Here is a 6,000-nt window from a genome sequence, read left to right as displayed (position 1 = left end):
CTTCTAGCAGAACAACAAGTGTGGTATCAAATTAAAGAGGACAACAAGATCTATCATTTGAGTGGTGTAACAGTGAGATGAATGTAGTTTAGCATGATTTTAGGTTAAAAAATAAAACCTGTTTTGGGGCTAAAATCCTGGATTTTTTGGCACTCATTTTGGCACAATGTTTTTTAACATGCAAAACGTGGGTGTCATTGGAGTTTATATTTTTAAGGCATAGAGAAAGGTTCAAATGCTGTGCCAAAGTAGCATTTTGTTTTTTAATTAATTTCTCACATGTTTAAACTGGTACCAATGAGGGGCGGACAAACTGTTACATTGCTAACCGTAACGTGACTGACCACAATTTTTTTGGTCTTGCAAAATATAGTAACAGGTTGTAAATAATTGCTGAAACTTTTCCCATCAAGCAAGCACTTTGTTTCAGGTGTATCCAATTCAGGATAACTTTGTGTGCAGAGACATTATAAGTGACCATCACAACTGCAGTGTATGTTGAAAAAATAATATTCTTACTGTAAAGTATACTTAGGTAGGTAAAATGACTGGGACTTGAAACTCATACCTCTTGATTTAAGAGTGAATCAAGATATGGTAACTTGCTAGAAAATGTAACGTTTACTAACCATGGATTAACACCCCCTCCTTCTGTAGACTACCCCTCTCCTGAAATTGATACCCTGTTACTCTGTTTCATCATCAACTCTACTTTTCTGACTTGGAGACACCAGGTTGTTCTTCGTAAAACAATGCAGCATCTGTCTATCAGGAGCAAACAGGGATCTTACACCACTGAGAGCTCGTGCTTACCAAAAGCTCTCCCAAGTTGACATTTTGCCTTGACTTGGACACTACCAACGAACGGGCAAAGAGCCCCAGTACGCTTTTTTAAGCGCTACCACTTTCTGGTCTGCATTTAGTTTTACATGTTTCCTTGTGTGTGCCCGTGCAGGTCTGGGGCTAAAACGTCCTTACATTAGCCCAAACATTGTATTTGAGCGTTACAGGTGAAATTGTTTCGTTCTAGCCCTGCGCACAAGGAATTGATTAATGCGGCATCGGGGACTCAGCATATTAAATCATGTTAACTTTAATTTATTTTGACGGCTTGTAAGAACCATTTGCATTAAATGTGAAAATGAATGTCCTGGTCTGTTTTTCGTGTCGAGTAGGCTACGCGAGTGTGATTTGTTGTGGTGTGTGTTGATAAATGGGTGAGGTTTTTTCGCTCTCATACCTATGTAAAATTCACCTAAACCGTGGAGACAACCTACGATCATACCAAATATGTCGAATTCCATTATTAAGTTTTTGCCTGTTAAAGTGTTTGAACTTGTTTTAAGAGCACTAAACATAAAACTTGTCGAGCTGCCACAGTATCTCAGTCAGTGGATAGTGAGGTCAGTATCGTCGAGGTCATTTTCCTCTTTATTGATTTATTTCAGACGATATTGATGTACGTCTCGTGAATGGTACCAGCCTGCTAGAGGGCCGGGTTGAGGTGTACGCGTTCGGATCTTGGAAAACAGTCTGCAGTGGTGACTATGCCTATTGGGATATGAACGATGCTACCGTCGTTTGCCGGCAACTGGGTTATGGCATAGCAAGCTCTGCGCCTGGATCGGCGTATTTTGGTCCGGGTAAAGGGAAGATGTTAAGGGTGGAATGCACAGGATTTGAAGAAGACCTATCTGGCTGTACGTTGACAAATGCGTATCCGGATCGTTGCACTCACGAGGATGATTCTGGAGTCATCTGCACTGGAGAAACCGGTGGTGGGTCGATATTCGTTTTCAGGAGAATATTTTGCACATCACGCATTAGTTTTTACGTTCAGCATTTTTTTTGGGGGGGGAAGCATTTTTTTCGAAAGCCATTCCTGGCTATATACAGTAACTGATCAAAGATGAGTCTATTCGTATAGTGCTCAGTACATTTGTAAAGTTTCGAAATATACATTGTCATTTTAGGTCAATTACGTCTAGTGGGTGGTCGTACCTATCTGGAGGGTCAGGTGCAAATGAACATCAGCGGTGTTTGGGGAACAATCTGCAAGGATTATTGGAGCCTTGATGACGCTACAGTAGTGTGCAGGCAGCTGGGATATGGTGTAGCCGCGGCAGCCGTTCCAAGCGCATATTTTGGCCAGAGTACGGGCGATTTGCTTTTTATTAGGTTTTACTGCACTGGAAAGGAGAAGCGCTTGATCGATTGCCCGCTGAACTACAAAGGGGAAGACACTTGCAGGCTTGCTCGAGATGCTGGGGTCATCTGCACTGGACAAAATTACACAGGTATGTTCAGGCCCGGATTACCCAATAGGCACAGTAGGCACTGTGCCTAGGGCCTTCGAAAAATTCCGGGACCTCCGAAAAATTTGGGGCCTACGAAAATACCGCAGTGTGCCATTAAACACATATAGGCCTACCTTCACCACACCCACGCGCACAGAAAAGTTGTTAAAAAAATTCTATAGGGTCTCTCTAAATTTTCAGTTTCATCAACAGACGCTGTACATACAACAGGCCCAACGTATACAAATTATGTGTAAAGGTTGTCGTTCTGAAGCACGGTGCCAACCATGGGTGTCGATCGGTGGAGGGACATGTCTTTTCCCCCAAACTATTTTCGTCCCTGATATAATTGTTGCCTATATATTTGATTCTGTAGCTCAGAATAGCTGATTCAATGACTCTAAACTCGAAAATGATGTTTAAATAAGGCTATGTTGCTAAAACCTTGTCAGAAATCAGATTGCACCACAGAGCGTCTGCAATTTATTTTTTTTTGGGGGGGGGGGGGGAGGGAGCCTTAAGCGGGCCCCGAACGCCACGTCGTTTAGGCTTTGCACTCGAATTAGTTCTCATCAGGATACACATGTTTGTAACACTCCCAAACTTTTGAGAAGCGATTGACGCCCTTGTTGCCAACAGGCTTGTAGAGCTTGGACCTATACCAGTTTGGCCTGGATTGATTTAAACAGTGCTTTGTGCATTAAATTTGGTGCCGGTGGCTGGGGCGGAGTAGGGCCTACGCAACACTGGTACCCATAGGCCTACGAAACACTTAATCCGAGCCTGGATATGTGCTATCTAACCAATGATTATGTGACCTCCGTCTATGTAAACTGCTACAAAGTTGACGAACAAAAGAAAATGTTGCAAAACTGTGCAAAAGAAAACTGCACATATCGTGTACAAATAAGCCACTTCGGAGTTACGAAAATGTTCTACTGCGCATGCGCACATCCCATGACAACGATTATAGTCATGCAAAATCATAGCAGGGTACCAACGAAACCAAAGAAAAGTTCTTGTTTTAAAGTACATGCAAATGTTGATTGTTTTTAATGACAACATGGTTTAAGTGGAATTTGCCGTCGGGGGTTACCTCTCCCATTGCCAGTTCTGAACTGTGGAACTCGGCCACAACAAGGCGGTCTCCTGCTGAACTACAGCCTGTTTCCGGCCACCGAGTCTAGTCGCAGACCATCCGGTTGTCAACCAGCCAGTCGTATTGCAATTGCTCTCCACTGGATTCCCTTGTTGTCCACCGAAGGGGGTCTGTGCAAGCTTTCCTCATCCTGAATGACAAGTTTCTTAAGAGATAACCGCGGGGCAGGGTGTAATCCTTTCGGACATGCTGTCCACCGCGGAGCTGGAGGAGAGACCGCCTCTGGACCAAGGGCGGATCCAGAACACAATTTTTGGGGGGGCCAAAAAAAATTTTGGATTCTAGATGCTCTGTGGTGCGATCTGAGGCAATTTCTGACCACTTTAACCAATTTATTTTGAGGAAAAGATGGTGGTGTACTCATTGCCTGCCTTTATTGCGATGTCACATTAAAAAAAAAAAAAATTGGCTTCGTTTTTGGGGGGGCCATGGCCCCCTTTGGCCCCCCCCCCCCCTGGATCCGCCCTTGCTCTCGACCTAGATACGTGCCTGATGATGACGCCACTGCTTTAAACCACTCTTGGAGGGTAGTGTCCGACGGCCTCATGCATCGAAGTCGTGATAGAGACGGCCTACTAAGGAAGCCAGTAGTTGCTACATGGAATATCAGATCATTACTAGACAGCACAAATCCGGGCAGACGCTCTGCTCTCGTCGGCGAAACATCTCCATCGCTGCGCTGTCTGAAGTCCGTCTAGCTGGTGCTGGTGAACGAAGGGAACATAATCACACCTTTTACTGGTCCAGTGCTGAACGCCAGGGTCAGGCCTTGCTATCGAGAACTCCCTCGTCAGAAAGCTCTAAGCGCTACCAAAAGCACATTCAGACCGGTTGATGTCTCTTCGCATCCAATCTTTTCGTTATTGCAGCCTATGCTTCAACTTTACCTAGTACAAAAGAAGCAAAAGACGAGTTTTATGAATCCCTCACTGGTCCTCTTCGTTCCATTCCTGACAAGGACAAAATACCTCTTCTCGGAGACTTCAATGCTCGCATTAGGTCTAACCACGAAGTGTGGTCTTCAGTCATCGGGCGAGTCATCTTTGGCCGAGGTAACTGCAATGCGAATGGTGATCGGCTCTTGGCCCTCTGCACTAAATTTCAACTGGCTATCATTAACACCTTTTTAACCAACCAAATCATCATTACAACTCTTGGCAACATCCCAGATCCAAGCAGTGGAATCTACTAGATTGTGTCATCACAAGAAGAGTCCATCTCTCCGATGTTTGAATCGCCCGTGCAATGTGAGGTGCCGAATTCCCAAACTCAAGCTATATTTTCGTACCCATCAACCTAGAACTGCCCCTAGTCCAAATCCCGGTCTAGATGTTTGGAAGCTTCACTCTCCTGAAGTCTTGACCGTGCTCAACTCTGCATTCAGTGATTATCTAACAAACCTCCCACTCCGTCATGAGTCTGTAGACACTCACTGGTCTCAACTCATCGATGCCATTTTTGAGTCAGCCCAGATAATCCTTGGCCCTCGGCACAGGAAAAATAGACATTTTTTCAACGAGAACGATGCAAACATCGAAGCCTTGCTATCTACAAAGCGAGCTGCACTCTTGGCCTACCGAGCTAGTGGTTCTAATTCCGATCGTCAGCATTACAACAGAGCCAGTGCAGTCGCCAAAAAGAGCAGCGCCAAATGCACGACAAGTGGTGGAACCAAATTGCTTCGGACATACAGGCCTGCGCTGACAGGGGCGACCAATATAGCCTCTTCCAAACCCTCAAAGGTGTCTATGGCCCAACTAGCTCAGCGGCAGCTCCCCTTCTAAGCGCTGATGGCTCAACACTCCTCAGTGATCGGTTATCAATTCTTCAACGCTGGAAAGAACATTTTCACAGCCTTCTGAACAATACCCAAACAGTCAAGTTGGATCTCATTGACACCATTCAGCAGCGACCAGTTCAACATGAGCTATATAAACCACCAAGCCCGATCAAGTCGTGACTGCTATTGCTCGTTCTGCTAGCGGCAAAGCTACAAGGCGCTGGCGACATCCCATTGGAAGTGATCCGTGCTGGTGGCGAGAGGTTACTTGATGCCCTTCTTGAGTTTTTCAACCACTTTGTTTAACCAGCAGCTCCCACAACAGTTCCGTGATGCGACCATTGTCGCGATCTTCAAGCCTATAAGGGCGACCGCCGCGAATGTGGAAACTACCGCGGTATCTCGTTCCTGTCCATCCCTGGCAAGGTCTTTGGCAAGCTTCTACTACATCGCCTCAAGCCAATTGCTGATGACATCTTGCCTGAATCTCAATGTGGTTTCAGGCCCGCACGCAGCACTATTGATATGATATTCACCTTGCGTCAACTCCAGGAGAAAGCCATCGAGCAACAACTACCCCTCCTCTGCTGTTGATTTTTCTAAAAAAAGCATTTGGCACTGTCTCGCAAGAAGGTCTATGGTGCCTCCTGTCCAGATATGGGATTCCACCCACGTTCATCGGTCTTCTGCGTCAATTCCATGATGGTATGTACGCCCAGGTCCGCTCAGGTGGCGAGGTAACAGATGCATTTCCAGTCGCATAT

The sequence above is a fragment of the Patiria miniata genome, unplaced genomic scaffold, assembly GCF_015706575.1.
Source record: "Patiria miniata isolate m_02_andy unplaced genomic scaffold, ASM1570657v1 HiC_scaffold_23, whole genome shotgun sequence".
In the NCBI taxonomy this organism is placed as follows: domain Eukaryota; kingdom Metazoa; phylum Echinodermata; class Asteroidea; order Valvatida; family Asterinidae; genus Patiria; species Patiria miniata.
The sequence above is the reverse complement of the archived record's forward strand: the minus strand, read 5'-3'. Positions refer to the sequence as shown.